The sequence below is a fragment of the Lissotriton vulgaris genome, chromosome 8 (assembly GCF_964263255.1).
Source record: "Lissotriton vulgaris chromosome 8, aLisVul1.2, whole genome shotgun sequence".
Classification (NCBI taxonomy): domain Eukaryota; kingdom Metazoa; phylum Chordata; class Amphibia; order Caudata; family Salamandridae; genus Lissotriton; species Lissotriton vulgaris.
In genome coordinates, this window is record NC_141696.1 from 7,289,560 (window position 1) to 7,310,753 (window position 21,194).

The window sequence follows — 21,194 nt, forward strand, 5'->3', positions numbered from 1 at the left end:
ACAGGACATGGACTTCCAGACATCTCCGAGGCTGACACGACTCCCCAGCAAAGCGGAGACCTGTAGCTATCACAAAAGACGTGGGACCGGAACTCCTGGACATCCTGCACATTTCCCAGTGCATCAATTTCCTGAGCTTTCCCGAAGTTGTACTTTGGACTACCTCTAGTCCAAGCCCTGAGCACCCTTTGCTTCGAAGATTGTGGGCCTACACTCCATGAGTGTTCCGTGGGCCTGCGTTCAGTATTTTTGCTCAAGGCACCTTTCCGATCCCTAGTCCGTTGGCTAGTGGGTACCCACAAAGGAATTTCTAGGGCTTCCCTGGTTGCTACCGATGTGCCCTGACTTCCCTCCAAAATTGTGAGTCCCTCAGACCTTGCTGGTCTGCACCGAAGCCAATTTTGTCATCTTTCATGGGTTGCTGTTGCCAAGGCTTGTTGGGTCCAATCTGGATATTGATGCGGCATCTGATATGGGACAGCTCAAATCCAGCTCCTGGTTGTCGTCGACGCCTCCTGGACCTCGTAGCTGAAGAGTCAAGCTTCACCTACTTCACTTGAAAGCACTCGGCTGGCATCTTCCTGTCGCCTTCCTGGTCACTGGCTAGTGACCCAGACTCTGTCCCCTCTGCTTTCAGGTTCTTCAGATCTTCGATCCACTCTTTGATCCATCCAGACACTCTTCACCTGGACGCCTGCAGCACTTCTTTGCAGCTCTCCATTTGAATCGACGACGAAACCCGACACAAAAAGACACCTAAGCACCCGGCTTCCGTGGGTGAGGTAACACGAGTACTTCAGTGCTCCTGTGGGTTTTGACTCTCGAAGTGTCCAGTACTAAAGGGGTTTTACCGTAGTCCACTCCTAAGTGTCCGTAATCCATTAAACTGTAACTTAAACTTTCTCCATAGAAGTCAATGGTGATTTGTGGCTGTGTTTAGACACTGCAAGAGTCCCCTGTGGGTCTCCTGCGTCCCGACCTTGGGTGGTTTCTGGTTGCCCCAGCAGTTCTACAGGCTCTAGGCCTTGTCTCTATCTTCACAGCTGTACGTATAACACTTTCTTAGTATATGGTTTGTGAGGCCCCTAGGGCAAAACGTATACTGTGCTAATTTACTGTGTGCTATTTAAGTTCTTGTATTGTACTTTTGCCTCTAGCCTCAAAAAGAGACTAGAGGGGTTGTGTTTAAAATAAATACATATATTTTATATATATATATATACCTGGTGTAGTTCTCCTTTCATGGGATTATAGACTGGTAAACCAAGCTTCCTTCAAGACTTAGCCTGAAGGCTGCTCTCCACAGCTACCACTAGGATAGCTTTCTATAAAGGTTGTCTAAATCTACCATCAATAAGGGTCGTTTGGATTGGTGCAAGGTGCCCACTAGAATAGTGGACATCATATGCCAGGCCAACTTCTCACATATACATTTAAGTCCCTTACAGTGGTAAGCAACAACATTTTCTGATTTTGTTCCCTGGCTCACTGCGAGTACTTACTTTGTCCTCACTGGTTGCGTTGACGGCTGGGCGGGTGCAGGGGGCTTTGGATGGAGAGCTGATGGGTTTCATTCGTCTCCTATCAGCAATGGGCTATGCATCGCCATTTTGTCCCAGTTGTTCATCCCGCATGTGCTTGTTGGGACCTGGATTATTGGTCTGCGGTGCTGAGCTGGATCAGGGGAGTCGGGAGTTTGTCGGAGCTGGTGGGAAGCGTTTGTGTCTGTGCGCACCTCTTCAACATGGTCCCAACATGCAGTGACTCCGGCTAAATACAGGAAATCTGGCAAGTAGTCTATTTTGTTTTAATATTGTATCTTATACAGACACACAATTCCTTGAGTAGGCTGTGGTAAACCTAGCAATTTTCAATAATTTTTAACCATCCATAGGTTTACATTCCTGCCCGGTGATTGGGGTGCTTTTCTGTTCACATCAGAGCTTTTTACCCTTAAGCACTATGGCTCCGGGGTGGAGGGGGAGGAGGCTGGTTGTGCACACACCCATGTTTGTGTTTGTGCTGGTCATCGTTGAGCCCATATATAGGAAATTGAGTAAGTAGCTTTTTTTCTAATATTGTATCCTTTAGAGTGACAGGATTCTCCTAGTACTCAGAATTATGGATTATCAGCAAATCTTTTCCAAAGCATAGTTTTACGTGACCTGCTGACTTATTAGAGTGCTTAAGAGGCTCCAACAATCCGTACTCATTCTCAGTGTCCCTTACTCCCATCATGTCATGCTTTTATTATAATGTATTGTTACGAGGTATGTTAGCATGATTGTTGGGAAATTTAAAGCCCCCACCCCCATTTTGCTGACCAAGCCGCACCCTTCCCTGGTGGACATATTGAAATCTCAGTTTGATATATGGGAAGTCTGTAGCTCACGCCGTTCTTTTCCCCTTTGCACTATCCTCCTAGCCTCTACACCCTTTTAATAAAGAAATGGAACTAAAGTGCCCCCATACAAAAAGAAAACACCAGTACCGATGAGTTAACGCTTCTGACAGGGGGGGGCACTTTGTGGCCATAGAGGAGGGTTGCTGGTCCACGGGCTTGCTCTCACATTCAATGCACTCTCTGCCCGCACTTTGTGCCGACAGAGGAGGACTGCTGGTCCACGGGCTTGCTCTCACATTCAATGCAGTCTGCCCGCACTTTGTGGCCACAGAGGTGGACTGCTGGTCCAGGGGCTTGCTCTCACATTCAATGCACTGTCTACCCGCACTTTGTGGCCACTGAAGTGGACTGCTGGTCCACAGGCTTGCTCTCACATTCAATGCACTGTCTGCCCGCACTTTGTGGCCACAGAGGAGGGATGCTGGTCCACGGGTTTGCTCTCACATTCAATGCACTGTCTGCCCGCACTTTGTGGCCACAGAGGAGGACTGCTGGTCCACGGGCTTGCTCTCACATTCAATGCACTGTCTGCCCGCACTTTGTGGCCACAGAGGAGGACTGCTGGTCCACGGGCTTGCTCTCACATTCAATGCACTGTCTGCCCGCACTTTGTGGCCACAGAGGAGGACTGCTGGTCCACGGGCTTGCTCTCACATTCTAATCAATGCACTGTCTGCCCGCACTATGTGGCCACAGAGGAGGACTGCTGGTCCACAGGCTTGCTCTCACATTCAATGCACTGTCTGCCCGCACTTTGTGGCCACAGAGGAGGACTGCTCGTCCACAGGCTTGCTCTCACATCAATGCACTGTCTGCCCGCACTTTGTGGCCACAAAGGAGGAGTGCTGGTCCACGGGCTTGCTCTCACATTCAATGCACTGTCTGCCCGCACTTTGTGGCCACAGAGGAGGAGTGCTGGTCCACGGGCTTGCTCTCACATTCAATGCACTGTCTGCCCGCATTTTGTGGCCACAGAGGAGGACTGCTCATCCACAGGCTTGCTCTCACATTCAATGCACTGTCTGCCCGCACGTTATGGCCACAGAGGAGTGCTGCTGGCCCACGGGCTTGCTCACACATTCAATGTACTGTCTGCCCGCACTTTGTGGCCACAGAGGAGGACTGCTTGTCCACGGGCTTGCTCTCACATTCAATGCACTGTCTGCCCGCACTTTGTGGCCACAGAGGAGGTATGCTGGACCACAGGCTTGCTCTCACATTCAATGCACTGTCTGCCCACACTTTGTGGCCACAGAGGAGGGCTGCTGGCCCACGGGCTTGCTCTCACATTCAATGCACTGTCTGCCCGCACTTTGTGGCCACAGAGGAGGGCTGCTGGTCCACGGGCTTGCTGTCACATTTAATGCACTGTCTGCCCGCACTTTGTGGCCACAGAGGAGGACTGCTGGCCCACGGGCTTGCTCTCACATTCAATGCACTGTCTGCCCGCACTTTGTGGCCACAGAGGAGGAGTGCTGGTCCACGGGCTTGCTCTCACATTCAATGCACTGTCTGCCCGAACTTTGTGGCCACAGAGGAGGACTACTCGTCGACAGGCTTGCTCTCAAAATCAATGCACTGTCTGCCCGCACTTTGTGGCCACAGAGGAGGACTGCTGGTCCACGGGCTTGCTGTCACATTCAATGCACTGTCTGCCCGCACTTTGTGGCCACAGAGGAGGACTGCTCGTTCACAGGCTTGCTTTCACATTCTATGCACTGTCTGCCCACACTTTCTGGCCACAGAGGAGGACTGCTGGTCCACGGGCTTGCACTCACTTTCTAATCAATGCACTGTCTGCCCGCACTTTGTGGCCACAGAGAAGGACTGCTGGCCCACGGGCTTGCTCTCACATTCAATGCACTGTCTGCCCGCACTTTGTGGCCACAGAGCAGGACTGCTGGTCCACGGGCTTGCTCTCACATTCAATGCACTGTCTGCCCGCACTTTGTGGCCACAGAGGAGGGCTGCTGGTCCACGGGCTTGCTCTCACATTTAATGCACTGTCTGCCCGCACTTTGTGGCCACAGAGGAGGACTGCTGGTCCACGGGCTTGCTCTCACATTCAATGCACTGTCTGCCCGCACTTTGTGGCCACAGAGGAGGACTGCTCGTCCACGGGCTTGCTCTCACATTCAATGCACTGTCTGCCCGCACATTGTGGCCACAGAGGAAGACTGCTGGTCCACGGGCTTGCTGTCACATTCAATGCACTGTCTGCACGCACTTTGTGGCCACAGAGGAGGACTGCTGGTCCACGGGCTTGCTCTCACATTCAATGCACTGTCTGCCCGCACTTTGTGGCCACAGAGGAGGGCTGCTGGTCCACGGGCTTGCTCTCACATTCAATGCACTGTCTGCCCGCACTTTCTGGCCACAGATGAGGACTGCTGGTCCACGGGCTTGCTCTGACATTCAATGCATTGTCTACCTGCACTTTGTGGCCACAAAGGAGGAATGCTGGTCCACGGGCTTGCTCTCACATTCAATGCACTGTCTGCCCGCACTTTGTGGCCACAGAGGAGGACTGTTGGTCTACGGGCTTGCTCTGACATTCAATGCTCTGTCTGCCCGCACTTTGTGGCCACAGAGGAGGGCTGCTGGTCCACGGGCTTGCTCTCACATTCAATGCACTGTCTGCCCGCACTTTGTGGCCACAGAGGAGGACTGCTCATCCACAGGCTTGCTCTCACATTCAATGCACTGTCTGCCCACACTTTGTGGCCACAGAGGCTGTTGGACAGGCCCCGGAAGGGGGCTCGCTCCCTCCCCGCAGGACAGAGCCAGGACACCGACTCTCCAGAAACCACCCCCAGAAGTAACCCGTAACCCGTCCCACACGGGACGCCTGCCCCCGAACCTCTCCGTAACACCGGCCTGGGCCTCCACCAGCATCATCGCCAGGCCCAGCCGCCATCTTGGACACTGCACCACGAGGCCGCGTGGCCTCAGCTCGACCCTAACCCTGGGCCTGGCCAGGCCCCGACAGCCCGGCACCACCATCCACCCGGGAGGTGAACGGACCACTTGGCAGGTCAATGGGAGAAAGGAGTTTCGATGGCTCTTCCCCTCCAGGGGCCGATCGCCCCGACCTCCCCGGGCGCTGGCTCCACCCCCCTGCTGGGTGTTTGGACTCCCTCATCCCGGACCTCCCGACCTCCAAGTGCGAGGGTCCGGACATCAAAGGGCGCCAGCCCTATAACTGGGGCAGCTCCAGAGCAGGAAGGCAGTTGTATCCTGGAGTCGAGAGACACTGCGAAGAACTCATCCTTGACGGACTGCTGGCGCTGCCGCAGCCCTGCCTTGTGAACTTTCGTCCTGCCCGCTGGCGCTGCCGCGGCCATCTGCAACTTCCATCCTCGTCGGGACCTGCTGGCGCTGCCGCGGCCCGTTGTAACTACCGTCTTCGTCGGGACCTGCTGGCGCTGCCGCGGACCGTTGCCACCTTCGATCGTCTCAGGACCTGCTGGCGCTGCCGCGGCCCGTCCTTTTAGAACACCGAGCTTGAGGATTGTGAGCTGCTCATCTCCTCATCGCAACTGCCAGATTGGTAACAAGACTGTCCCGCTACCCCCTTTTCCCTTCCAAGAGACTTGAATCGAGGGGACCCCTGAGTCCTGACCTCCTTGTACCATTCTACCGTACTTCAAGATTGCTTATAAAGAACGTTAAACCTTATCTTTGTGTGGTGTTCGTCTGTGGGGGGGGAGTTACTTGTCAGTACGATCGCTGGAGACGGCTCTCCCCGGAGACCTCTCCCCTTGTCCTCGGCCGACCCTCCAGGTCCCGTCTAACAGAGGCGGACTGCTGGTCCACGGGCTTGCTCTCACATTCAATGCACTGTCTGCCCGCACTTTGTAGCCACAGAGGTGGAGTGCTGGTCCACGGGCTTGCTCTCACATTCATTGCACTGTCTGCCAGCACTTTGTGGCCACAGAGGAGGACTTCTGGTCCACGGGCTTGCTCTCACATTCAATGCACTGTCTGCCCGCACTTTGTGGCCACAGAGGAGGACTGCTGGTCCACGGGCTTGCTCTCACATTCTAATCAATGCACTCTCTGCCCGCATTTTGTGGCCACAGAGGAGGACTGCTGGTCCACAGGCTTGCTCTCACATTCAATGCACTGTCTGCCCGCACTTTGTGGCCACAGAGGAAGACTGCTGGTCCACGGGCTTGCTCTCACATTCAATGCACTGTCTGCCCGCACTTTGTGGCCATAGAGGAGGACTGCTCGTCCACAAGCTTGCTCTCACATCAATGCACTGTCTGCCCGCACGTTATGGCCACAGATGAGTGCTGCTGGCCCACGGGCTTGCTCATACATTCAATGTACTGTCTGCCCGCACTTTGTGGCCACAGAGGAGGACTGCTGGTCCACGGCCTTGCTCTCACATTCAATGCACTGTCTGCCCGCACTTTGTGGCCACAGAGGAGGGATGCTGGTCCACAGGCTTGCTCTCACATTCAATGCACTGTCTGCCCACACTTTGTGGCCAAAGAGGAGGGCTGCTGGCCCACGGGCTTGCTCTCACATTCAATGCACTGTCTGCCCGCACTTTGTGGCCACAGAGGAGGGCTGCTGGCCCACGGGCTTGCTCACACATTCAATGTACTGTCTGCCCGCACTTTGTGGCCACAGAGGAGGACTGCTGGTCCACGGGCTTGCTCTCACATTCAATGCACTGTCTGCCCGCACTTTGTGGCCACAGAGGAGGGATGCTGGTCCACAGGCTTGCTCTCACATTCAATGCACTGTCTGCCCGCACTTTGTGGCCACAGAGGAGGGCTGCTGGCCCACGGGCTTGCTCTCACATTCAATGCACTGTCTGCCCGCACTTTGTGGCCACAGAGGAGGGATGCTGGTCCACAGGCTTGCTCTCACATTCAATGCACTGTCTGCCCGCACTTTGTGGCCACAGAGGAGGACTGCTGGTCCACGGGCTTGCTCTCACATTCAATGCACTGTCTGCCCGCACTTTGTGGCCACAGAGGAGGACTGCTCGTCCACAGGCTTGCTTTCACATTCTATGCACTCTCTGCCCGCACTTTGTGGCCACAGAGGAGGAGTGCTGGTCCACGGGCTTGCTCTCACATTCAATGCACTCTCTGCCCGCACTTTGTGGCCACAGAGGAGGACTGCTCATCCACAGGCTTGCTTTCACATTCAATGCACTGTCTGCCCGCACGTTATGGCCACAGAGGAGTGCTGATGGCCCACGGGCTTGCTCACACATTCAATGTACTGTCTGCCCGCACTTTGTGGCCACAGAGGAGGACTGCTGGTCCACGGGCTTGCTCTCACATTCAATGCACTGTCTGCCCGCACTTTGTGGCCACAGAGGAGGGATGCTGGTCCACAGGCTTGCTCTCACATTCAATGCACTGTCTGCCCGCACTTTGTGGCCACAGAGGAGGGCTGCTGGCCCACGGGCTTGCTCTCACATTCAATGCACTGTCTGCCCGCACTTTGTGGCCACAGAGGAGGGATACTGGTCCACAGGCTTGAACCCACATTCAATGCACTGTCTGCCCGCACTTTGTGGCCACAGAGGGGGACTGCTGGTCCACGGGCTTGCTCTCACATTCAATGCACTGTCTGCCCGCACTTTGTGGCAACAGAGGAGGGATTCTGGTCCACAGGCTTGCTCTCACATTCAATGCACTGTCTGCCCGCACTTTGTGGCCAAAGAGGAGGGCTGTTGGCCCACGGGCTTGCTCTCACATTCAATGCACTGTCTGCCTTCACTTTGTGGCCACAGAGGAGGGCTGCTGGTCCACGGGCTTGCTCTCACGTTTAATGCACTGTCTGCCTGCACTTTGTGGCCACAGAGGAGGGCTGCTGGCCCACGGGCTTGCTCTCACATTCAATGCACTGTCTGCCCACACTTTGTGGCCACAGAGGAGGAGTGCTGGTCCACGGGCTTGCTCTCACATTCAATGCACTGTCTGCCCGCACTTTGTGGCCACAGAGGATGACTGCTTGTCCACAGGCTTGCTCTCACATTCAATGCACTGTCTGCCCGCACTTTGTGGCCACAGAGGAGGACTGCTAGTCCACAGGCTTGCTGTCACATTCAATGCACTGTCTGCATGCACTTTGTGGCCACAGAGGAGGACTGCTGGTCCACGGGCTTGCTCTCACATTCAATGCACTGTCTGCCCGCACTTTGTGGCCACAGAGGAGGGCTGCTGGTCCACGGGCTTGCTCTCACATTCAATGCACTGTCTGCGCGCACTTTCTGGCCACAGATGGGGACTGCTGGTCCATGGGCTTGTTCTCACATTCAATGCACTGTCTGCCCACACTTTGTGGCCACAGAGGCGGACTGCTGGTCCACAGGCTTGCTCTCACATTCAATGCACTGTCTGCCCACACTTTGTGGCCACAGAGGAGGACTGCTGGCCCACGGGCTTGCTCTCACATTCAATGCACTGTCTGCCCACACTTTGTGGCCACAGAGGAGGGCTGCTGGCCCACAGGCTTGCTCTCACATTCAATGCACTGTCTGCCCGCACTTTGTGGCTACAGAGGAGGGCTGCTGGTCCACGGGCTTGCTCTCACATTTATTGCACTGTCTGCCCGCACTTTATGGCCACAGAGGAGGGCTGCTGGGCCACGGGCTTGCTCTCACATTCAATGCACTGTCTGCCCGCACTTTGTGACCACAGAGGAGGAGTGCTGGTCCACGGGCTTGCTCTCACATTCCATGCACTGTCTGCCCGCACTTTGTGACCACAGAGGAGAAGTGCTGGTCCACGGGCTTGCTCTCACATTCAATGCACTGTCTGCCCGCACTTTGTGGCCACAGAGGAGGACTGCTCGTCCACAGGCTTGGTCTCACATTCAATGCACTCTCTGACCGCACTTTGTGGCCAGAGAGGAGGACTGCTGGTCCACGGGCTTGCTGTCACATTCAATGCACTGTCTGCACGCACTTTGTGGCCAGAGAGGAGGACTGCTGGTCCACGGGCTTGCTTTCACATTCTATGTACTGTCTGCCCGCACTTTGTGGCCACAGAGGAGGACTGCTGGTCCACGGGCTTGCACTCACTTTCTAATCAATGCACTGTCTGCCCGCACTTTGTGGCCACAGAGGAGGACTGCTGGTCCACGGGATTGCTCTGACAATCAATGCACTGTCTGCCCGCACTTTGTGGCCACAGAGGAGGACTGCTGGTCCACGGGATTGCTCTGACAATCAATGCACTGTCTGCACGCACTTTGTGGCCACAGAGGAGGAGTGCTGGTCCACGGGCTTGCTCTCACATTCAATGCACTGTGTGCCCGCACTTTGTGGCCAGAGAGGAGGACTGCTCGTCCACAGGCTTGCTTTCACATTCAATGCACTGTCTGCCCACATTTTGTGGCCACAGAGGCAGACTGCTGGTCCACGGGCTTGCTCGCACATTCTAATCAATGCACTGTCTGCCCACACTTTGTGGCCACAGAGCAGGACTGCTGGCCCACGGGCTTGCTCTCACATTCAATGCACTGTCTGCCCGCACTTTGTAGCCACGGAGGTGGAGTGCTGGTCCACGGGCTTGCTCTCACATTCATTGCACTGTCTGCCAGCACTTTGTGGCCACAGAGGAGGACTTCTGGTCCACGGGCTTGCTCTCACATTCAATGCACTGTCTGCCCGCACTTTGTGGCCACAGAGGAGGACTGCTGGTCCACGGGCTTGCTCTCACATTCTAATCAATGCACTGTCTGCCCGCATTTTGTGGCCACAGAGGAGGACTGCTGGTCCACAGGCTTGCTCTCACATTCTATGCACTGTCTGCTCGCACTTTGTGGCCACAGAGGAAGACTGCTGGTCCACAGGCTTGCTCTCACATTCAATGCACTGTCTGCCCGCACTTTGTGGCCACAGAGGAGGACTGCTCGTCCACAGCCTTGCTCTCACATCAATGCACTGTCTGCCTGCACTTTGTGGCCACAGAGGAGGAGTGCTGGTCCACGGGCTTGCTCTAACATTCAATACACTGTCTGCCCGCACTTTGTGGCCACAGAGGAGGAGTGCTGGTCCACGGGCTTGCTCTCACATTCAATGCACTGTCTGCCCGCACTTTGTGGCCACAGAGGAGAACTGCTCATCCACAGGCTTGCTCTCACATTCAATGCACTGTCTGCCCGCATGTTATGGCCACAGAGGAGTGCTGCTGGCCCACGGGCTTGCTCACACATTCAATGTACTGTCTGCCCGCACTTTGTGGCCACAGAGGAGGACTGCTGGTCCACGGGCTTGCTCTCACATTCAATGCACTGTCTGCCCGCACTTTGTGGCCACAGAGGAGGGATGCTGGTCCACAGGCTTGCTCTCACATTCAATGGACTGTTGCCCGCACTTTGTGGCCACAGAGGAGGGCTGCTGGCCCACGGGCGGGCTCTCACATTCAATGCACTGTCTGCCCTCACTTTTTGGCCACAGAGGAGGGCTGCTGGTCCACGGGCTTGCTCTCACATTTAATGCACTGTCTGTCCGCACTTTGTGGCCACAGAGGAGGGCTGCTGGTCCACGGGCTTGCTCTCACAATCAATGCACTGTCTGCCCGCACTTTGTGGCCACAGAGGAGGGCTGCTGGCCCACGGGCTTGCTCTCACATTCAGTGCACTGTCTGCCCGCACTTTGTGGCCACAGAGGGGGACTGCTGGTCCACGGGCTTGCTCTCACATTCAATGCACTGTCTGCCCGCACTTTGTGGCAACAGAGGAGGGATTCTGGTCCACAGGCTTGCTCTCACATTCAATGAACTGTCTGCCCGCACTTTGTGGCCAAAGAGGAGGGCTGTTGGCCCACGGGCTTGCTCTCACATTCAATGCACTGTCTGCCTTCATTTTGTGGCCACAGAGGAGGGCTGCTGGTCCACAGGCTTGCTCTCACATTTAATGCACTGTCTGCCCGCACTTTGTGGCCACAGAGAAGGGCTGCTGGCCCACGGGCTTGCTCTCACATTCAATGCACTGTCTGCCCACACTTTGTGGCCACAGAGGAGGAGTGCTGGTCCACGGGCTTGCTCTCACATTCAATGCACTGTCTGCCCGCACTTTGTGGCCACAGAGGAGGACTGCTCGTCTACAGGCTTGCTCTCACATTCAGTGCACTGTCTGCCCGCACTTTGTGGCCACAGACGAGGACTGCTAGTCCACAGGCTTGCTGTCACATTCAATGCACTGTCTGCATGCACTTTGTGGCCACAGAGGAGGACTGCTGGTCCACGGGCTTGCTCTCACATTCAATGCACTGTCTGCCCGCACTTTGTGGCCACAATGGAGGGCTGCTGGTCCACGGGCTTGCTCTCACATTCAATGCACTGTCTGCGCGCACTTTCTGGCCACAGATGGGGACTGCTGGTCCATGGGCTTGTTCTCACATTCAATGCACTGTCTGCCCACACTTTGTGGCCACAGAGGCGGACTGCTGGTCCACAGGCTTGCTCTCACATTCAATGCACTGTCTGCCCACACTTTGTGGCCACAGAGGAGGACTGCTGGCCCACGGGCTTGCTCTCACATTCAATGCACTGTCTGCCCACACTTTGTGGCCACAGAGGAGGGCTGCTGGCCCACAGGCTTGCTCTCACATTCAATGCACTGTCTGCCCGCACTTTGTGGCCACAGAGGAGGGCTGCTGGTCCACGGGCTCGCTCTCACATTTATTGCACTGTCTGCCCGCACTTTATGGCCACAGAGGAGGGCTGCTGGCCCACGGGCTTGCTCTCACATTCAATGCACTGTCTGCCCGCACTTTGTGACCACAGAGGAGGAGTGCTGGTCCACGGGCTTGCTCTCACATTCCATGCACTGTCTGCCCGCACTTTGTGACCACAGAGGAGGAGTGCTGGTCCACGGGCTTGCTCTCACATTCAATGCACTGTCTGCCCGCACTTTGTGGCCACAGAGGAGGACTGCTCGTCCACAGGCTTGCTCTCACATTCAATGCACTCTCTGACCGCACTTTGTGGCCAGAGAGGAGGACTGCTGGTCCACGGGCTTGCTGTCACATTCAATGCACTGCCTGCACGCACTTTGTTGCCACAGAGGAGGAGTGCTGGTCCACGGGCTTGCTCTCACATTCAATGCACTGTGTGCCCGCACTTTGTGGCCACAGAGGAGGACTGCTCGTCCACAGGCTTGCTTTCACATTCTATGCACTGTCTGCCCGCACTTTGTGGCCACAGAGGAGGACTGCTGGTCCACGGGATTGCTCTGACAATCAATGCACTGTCTGCCCGCACTTTGTGGCCACAGAGGAGGGCTGCTGGTCCACGGGATTGCTCTGACAATCAATGCACTGTCTGCACGCACTTTGTGGCCATAGAGGAGGAGTGCTGGTCCACGGGCTTGCTCTCACATTCAATGCACTGTGTGCCCGCACTTTGTGGCCAGAGAGGAGGACTGCTCGTCCACAGGCTTGCTCTCACATTCAATGCACTGTCTGCCCACACTTTGTGGCCACAGAGGCAGACTGCTGGTCCACGGGCTTGCTCGCACATTCTAATCAATGCACTGTCTGCCCACACTTTGTGGCCACAGAGGAGGACTGCTGGCCCACGGGCTTGCTCTCACATTCAATGCACTGTCTGCCCGCACTTTGTAGCCACAGAGGTGGAGTGCTGGTCCACGGGCTTGCTCTCACATTCATTGCACTGTCTGCCAGCACGTTGTGGCCACAGAGGAGGACTTCTGGTCCACGGGCTTGCTCTCACATTCAATGCACTGTCTGCCCGCACTTTGTGGCCACAGAGGAGGACTGCTGGTCCACGGGCTTGCTCTCACATTCTAATCAATGCACTGTCTGCCCACATTTTGTGGCCACAGAGGAGGACTGCTGGTCCACAGGCTTGCTCTCACATTCAATGCACTGTCTGCCCGCACTTTGTGGCCACAGAGGAAGACTGCTGGTCCACAGGCTTGCTCTCACATTCAATGCACTGTCTGCCCGCACTTTGTGGCCACAGAGGAGGACTGCTCGTCCACAGCCTTGCTCTCACATCAATGCACTGTCTGCCCGCACTTTGTGGCCACAGAGGAGGAGTGCTGGTCCACGGGCTTGCTCTAACATTCAATACACTGTCTGCCCGCACTTTGTGGCCACAGAGGAGGAGTGCTGGTCCACGGGCTTGCTCTAACATTCAATACACTGTCTGCCCGCACTTTGTGGCCACAGAGGAGGAGTGCTGGTCCACGGGCTTGCTCTCACATTCAATGCACTGTCTGCCCGCACTTTGTGGCCACAGAGGAGGACTGCTCATCCACAGGCTTGCTCTCACATTCAATGCACTGTCTGCCCGCATGTTATGGCCACAGAGGAGTGCTGCTGGCCCACGGGCTTGCTCACACATTCAATGTACTGTCTGCCCGCACTTTGTGGCCACAGAGGAGGACTGCTGGTCCACGGGCTTGCTCTCACATTCAATGCACTGTCTGCCCGCACTTTGTGGCCACAGAGGAGGGATGCTGGTCCACAGGCTTGCTCTCACATTCAATGGACTGTTGCCCGCACTTTGTGGCCACAGAGGAGGGCTGCTGGCCCACGGGCTGGCTCTCACATTCAATGCACTGTCTGCCCTCACTTTTTGGCCACAGAGGAGGGCTGCTGGTCCACGGGCTTGCTCTCACATTTAATGCACCGTCTGTCCACACTTTGTGGCCACAGAGGAGGGCTGCTGGTCCACGGGCTTGCTCTCACATTTAATGCACCGTCTGTCCACACTTTGTGGCCACAGAGGAGGGCTGCTGGTCCACGGGCTTGCTCTCACAATCAATGCACTGTCTGCCCGCACTTTGTGGCCACAGAGGAGGGCTGCTGGCCCACGGGCTTGCTCTCACATTCAATGCACTGTCTGCCCGCACTTTGTGGCCACAGAGGAGGGATGCTGGTCCACAGGCTTGCTCTCACATTCAATGCACTGTCTGCCCGCACTTTGTGGCCACAGAGGAGGACTGCTGGTCCACGGGCTTGCTCTCACATTTAATGCACTGTCTGCCCGCACTTTGTGGCCACAGAGGAGGACTGCTCGTCCACAGGCTTGCTCTCACATTCAATGCACTGTCTGCCCGCACTTTGTGGCCACAGAGGAGGACTGCTAGTCCACAGGCTTGCTGTCACTTTCAATGCACTGTCTGCATGCACTTTGTGGCCACAGAGGAGGACTGCTGGTCCACGGGCTTGCTCTCACATTCAATGCACTGTCTGCCCGCACTTTGTGGCCACAGAGGAGGGCTGCTGGTCCACGGGCTTGCTCTCACATTCAATGCACTGTCTGCGCGCACTTTCTGGCCACAGATGGGGACTGCTGGTCCATGGGCTTGTTCTCACATTCAATGCACTGTCTGCCCACACTTTGTGGCCACAGAGGCGGACTGCTGGTCCACAGGCTTGCTCTCACATTCAATGCACTGTCTGCCCACACTTTGTGGCCACAGAGGAGGACTGCTGGCCCACGGGCTTGCTCTCACATTCAATGCACTGTCTGCCCACACTTTGTGGCCACAGAGGAGGGCTGCTGGCCCACAGGCTTGCTCTCACATTCAATGCACTGTCTGCCCGCACTTTGTGGCCACAGAGGAGGGCTGCTGGTCCACGGGCTTGCTCTCACATTTATTGCACTGTCTGCCCGCACTTTATGGCCACAGAGGAGGGCTGCTGGCCCACGGGCTTGCTCTCACATTCAATGCACTGTCTGCCCGCACTTTGTGACCACAGAGGAGGAGTGCTGGTCCACGGGCTTGCTCTCACATTCCATGCACTGTCTGCCCGCACTTTGTGACCACAGAGGAGAAGTGCTGGTCCACGGGCTTGCTCTCACATTCAATGCACTGTCTGCCCGCACTTTGTGGCCACAGAGGAGGACTGCTCGTCCACAGGCTTGCTCTCACATTCAATGCACTCTCTGACCGCACTTTGTGGCCAGAGAGGAGGACTGCTGGTCCACGGGCTTGCTGTCACATTCAATGCACTGTCTGCACGCACTTTGTGGCCACAGAGGAGGAGTGCTGGTCCACGGGCTTGCTCTCACATTCAATGCACTGTGTGCCCGCACTTTTTGGCCACAGAGGAGAACTGCTCGTCCATAGGCTTGCTTTCGCATTCTATGCACTGTCTGCCCGCACTTTGTGGCCACAGAGGAGGACTGCTGGTCCACGGGCTTGCACTCACTTTCTAATCAATGCACTGTCTGCCCGCACTTTGTGGCCACAGAGGAGGACTGCTGGTCCACGGGATTGCTCTGACAATCAATGCACTGTCTGCCCGCACTTTGTGGCCACAGAGGAGGACTGCTGGTCCACGGGATTGCTCTGACAATCAATGCACTGTCTGCACGCACTTTGTGGCCACAGAGGAGGAGTGCTGGTCCACGGGCTTGCTCTCACATTCAATGCACTGTGTGCCCGCACTTTGTGGCCAGAGAGGAGGACTGCTCGTCCACAGGCTTGCTTTCACATTCAATGCACTGTCTGCCCACACTTTGTGGCCACAGAGGCAGACTGCTGGTCCACGGGCTTGCTCGCACATTCTAATCAATGCACTGTCTGCCCACACTTTGTGGCCACAGAGCAGGACTGCTGGCCCACGGGCTTGCTCTCACATTCAATGCACTGTCTGCCCGCACTTTGTAGCCACGGAGGTGGAGTGCTGGTCCACGGGCTTGCTCTCACATTCATTGCACTGTCTGCCAGCACTTTGTGGCCACAGAGGAGGACTTCTGGTCCACGGGCTTGCTCTCACATTCAATGCACTGTCTGCCCGCACTTTGTGGCCACAGAGGAGGACTGCTGGTCCACGGGCTTGCTCTCACATTCTAATCAATGCACTGTCTGCCCGCATTTTGTGGCCACAGAGGAGGACTGCTGGTCCACAGGCTTGCTCTCACATTCAATGCACTGTCTGCCCGCACTTTGTGGCCACAGAGGAGGACTGCTCGTCCACAGCCTTGCTCTCACATCAATGCACTGTCTGCCTGCACTTTGTGGCCACAGAGGAGGAGTGCTGGTCCACGGGCTTGCTCTAACATTCAATACACTGTCTGCCCGCACTTTGTGGCCACAGAGGAGGAGTGCTGGTCCACGGGCTTGCTCTCACATTCAATGCACTGTCTGCCCGCACTTTGTGGCCACAGAGGAGGACTGCTCATCCACAGGCTTGCTCTCACATTCAATGCACTGTCTGCCCGCATGTTATGGCCACAGAGGAGTGCTGCTGGCCCACGGGCTTGCTCACACATTCAATGTACTGTCTGCCCGCACTTTGTGGCCACAGAGGAGGACTGCTGGTCCACGGGCTTGCTCTCACATTCAATGCACTGTCTGCCCGCACTTTGTGGCCACAGAGGAGGGATGCTGGTCCACAGGCTTGCTCTCACATTCAATGGACTGTTGCCCGCACTTTGTGGCCACAGAAGAGGGCTGCTGGCCCACGGGCTGGCTCTCACATTCAATGCACTGTCTGCCCTCACTTTTTGGCCACAGAGGAGGGCTGCTGGTCCACGGGCTTGCTCTCACATTTAATGCACTGTCTGTCCGCACTTTGTGGCCACAGAGGAGGGCTGCTGGTCCACGGGCTTGCACTCACAATCAATGCACTGTCTGCCCGCACTTTGTGGCCACAGAGGAGGGCTGCTGGCCCACGGGCTTGCTCTCACATTCAGTGCACTGTCTGCCCGCACTTTGTGGCCACAGAGGGGGACTGCTGGTCCACGGGCTTGCTCTCACATTCAATGCACTGTCTGCCCGCACTTTGTGGCAACAGAGGAGGGATTCTGGTCCACAGGCTTGCTCTCACATTCAATGCACTGTCTGCCCGCACTTTGTGGCCACAGAGGAGGACTGCTAGTCCACAGGCTTGCTGTCACTTTCAATGCACTGTCTGCATGCACTTTGTGGCCACAGAGGAGGACTGCTGGTCCACGGGCTTGCTCTCACATTCAATGCACTGTCTGCCCGCACTTTGTGGCCACAGAGGAGGGCTGCTGGTCCACGGGCTTGCTCTCACATTCAATGCACTGTCTGCGCGCACTTTCTGGCCACAGATGGGGACTGCTGGTCCATGGGCTTGTTCTCACATTCAATGCACTGTCTGCCCACACTTTGTGGCCACAGAGGCGGACTGCTGGTCCACAGGCTTGCTCTCACATTCAATGCACTGTCTGCCCACACTTTGTGGCCACAGAGGAGGACTGCTGGCCCACGGGCTTGCTCTCACATTCAATGCACTGTCTGCCCACACTTTGTGGCCACAGAGGAGGGCTGCTGGCCCACAGGCTTGCTCTCACATTCAATGCACTGTCTGCCCGCACTTTGTGGCCACAGAGGAGGGCTGCTGGTCCACGGGCTTGCTCTCACATTTATTGCACTGTCTGCCCGCACTTTATGGCCACAGAGGAGGGCTGCTGGCCCACGGGCTTGCTCTCACATTCAATGCACTGTCTGCCCGCACTTTGTGACCACAGAGGAGGAGTGCTGGTCCACGGGCTTGCTCTCACATTCCATGCACTGTCTGCCCGCACTTTGTGACCACAGAGGAGAAGTGCTGGTCCACGGGCTTGCTCTCACATTCAATGCACTGTCTGCCCGCACTTTGTGGCCACAGAGGAGGACTGCTCGTCCACAGGCTTGCTCTCACATTCAATGCACTCTCTGACCGCACTTTGTGGCCAGAGAGGAGGACTGCTGGTCCACGGGCTTGCTGTCACATTCAATGCACTGTCTGCACGCACTTTGTGGCCACAGAGGAGGAGTGCTGGTCCACGGGCTTGCTCTCACATTCAATGCACTGTGTGCCCGCACTTTTTGGCCACAGAGGAGAACTGCTCGTCCATAGGCTTGCTTTCGCATTCTATGCACTGTCTGCCCGCACTTTGTGGCCACAGAGGAGGACTGCTGGTCCACGGGCTTGCACTCACTTTCTAATCAATGCACTGTCTGCCCGCACTTTGTGGCCACAGAGGAGGACTGCTGGTCCACGGGATTGCTCTGACAATCAATGCACTGTCTGCCCGCACTTTGTGGCCACAGAGGAGGACTGCTGGTCCACGGGATTGCTCTGACAATCAATGCACTGTCTGCACGCACTTTGTGGCCACAGAGGAGGAGTGCTGGTCCACGGGCTTGCTCTCACATTCAATGCACTGTGTGCCCGCACTTTGTGGCCAGAGAGGAGGACTGCTCGTCCACAGGCTTGCTTTCACATTCAATGCACTGTCTGCCCACACTTTGTGGCCACAGAGGCAGACTGCTGGTCCACGGGCTTGCTCGCACATTCTAATCAATGCACTGTCTGCCCACACTTTGTGGCCACAGAGCAGGACTGCTGGCCCACGGGCTTGCTCTCACATTCAATGCACTGTCTGCCCGCACTTTGTAGCCACGGAGGTGGAGTGCTGGTCCACGGGCTTGCTCTCACATTCATTGCACTGTCTGCCAGCACTTTGTGGCCACAGAGGAGGACTTCTGGTCCACGGGCTTGCTCTCACATTCAATGCACTGTCTGCCCGCACTTTGTGGCCACAGAGGAGGACTGCTGGTCCACGGGCTTGCTCTCACATTCTAATCAATGCACTGTCTGCCCGCATTTTGTGGCCACAGAGGAGGACTGCTGGTCCACAGGCTTGCTCTCACATTCAATGCACTGTCTGCCCGCACTTTGTGGCCACAGAGGAGGACTGCTCGTCCACAGCCTTGCTCTCACATCAATGCACTGTCTGCCTGCACTTTGTGGCCACAGAGGAGGAGTGCTGGTCCACGGGCTTGCTCTAACATTCAATACACTGTCTGCCCGCACTTTGTGGCCACAGAGGAGGAGTGCTGGTCCACGGGCTTGCTCTCACATTCAATGCACTGTCTGCCCGCACTTTGTGGCCACAGAGGAGGACTGCTCATCCACAGGCTTGCTCTCACATTCAATGCACTGTCTGCCCGCATGTTATGGCCACAGAGGAGTGCTGCTGGCCCACGGGCTTGCTCACACATTCAATGTACTGTCTGCCCGCACTTTGTGGCCACAGAGGAGGACTGCTGGTCCACGGGCTTGCTCTCACATTCAATGCACTGTCTGCCCGCACTTTGTGGCCACAGAGGAGGGATGCTGGTCCACAGGCTTGCTCTCACATTCAATGGACTGTTGCCCGCACTTTGTGGCCACAGAGGAGGGCTGCTGGCCCACGGGCTGGCTCTCACATTCAATGCACTGTCTGCCCTCACTTTTTGGCCACAGAGGAGGGCTGCTGGTCCACGGGCTTGCTCTCACATTTAATGCACTGTCTGTCCGCACTTTGTGGCCACAGAGGAGGGCTGCTGGTCCACGGGCTTGCACTCACAATCAATGCACTGTCTGCCCGCACTTTGTGGCCACAGAGGAGGGCTGCTGGCCCACGGGCTTGCTCTCACATTCAGTGCACTGTCTGCCCGCACTTTGTGGCCACAGAGGGGGACTGCTGGTCCACGGGCTTGCTCTCACATTCAATGCACTGTCTGCCCGCACTTTGTGGCAACAGAGGAGGGATTCTGGTCCACAGGCTTGCTCTCACATTCAATGAACTGTCTGCCCGCACTTTGTGGCCAAAGAGGAGGGCTGTTGGCCCACGGGCTTGCTCTCACATTCAATGCACTGTCTGCCTTCATTTTGTGGCCACAGAGGAGGGCTGCTGGTCCACGGGCTTGCTCTCACATTTAATGCACTGTCTGCCCGCACTTTGTGGCCACAGAGAAGGGCTGCTGGCCCACGGGCTTGCTCTCACATTCAATGCACTGTCTGCCCACACTTTGTGGCCACAGAGGAGGAGTGCTGGTCCACGGGCTTGCTCTCACATTCAATGCACTGTCTGCCCGCACTTTGTGGCCACAGAGGAGGACTGCTCGTCTACAGGCTTGCTCTCACATTCAATGCACTGTCTGCCCGCACTTTGTGGCCACAGAGGAGGACTGCTAGTCCACAGGCTTGCTGTCACATTCAATGCACTGTCTGCATGCACTTTGTGGCCACAGAGGAGGACTGCTGGTCCACGGGCTTGCTCTCACATTCAATGCACTGTCTGCCCGCACTTTGTGGCCACAGAGGAGGGCTGCTGGTCCACGGGCTTGCTCTCACATTCAATGCACTGTCTGTGCGCACTTTCTGGCCACAGATGGGGACTGCTGGTCCATGGGCTTGTTCTCACATTCAATGCACTGTCTGCCCACACTTTGTGGCCACAGAGGCGGACTGCTGGTCCACAGGCTTGCTCTCACATTCAATGCACTGTCTGCCCACACTTTGTGGCCACAGAGGAGGACTGCTGGCCCACGGGCTTGCTCTCACATTCAATGCACTGTCTGCCCACACTTTGTGGCCACAGAGGAGGGCTGCTGGCCCACAGGCTTGCTCTCACATTCAATGCACTGTCTGCCCGCACTTTGTGGCCACAGAGGAGGGCTGCTGGTCCACGGGCTTGCTCTCACATTTATTGCACTGTCTGCCCGCACTTTATGGCCACAGAGGAGGGCTGCTGGCCCACGGGCTTGCTCTCACATTCAATGCACTGTCTGCCCGCACTTTGTGACCACAGAGGAGGAGTGCTGGTCCACGGGCTTGCTCTCACATTCCATGCACTGTCTGCCCGCACTTTGTGACCACAGAGGAGGAGTGCTGGTCCACGGGCTTGCTCTCACATTCAATGCACTGTCTGCCCGCACTTTGTGGCCACAGAGGAGGACTGCTCGTCCACAGGCTTGCTCTCACATTCAATGCACTCTCTGACCGCACTTTGTGGCCAGAGAGGAGGACTGCTGGTCCACGGGCTTGCTGTCA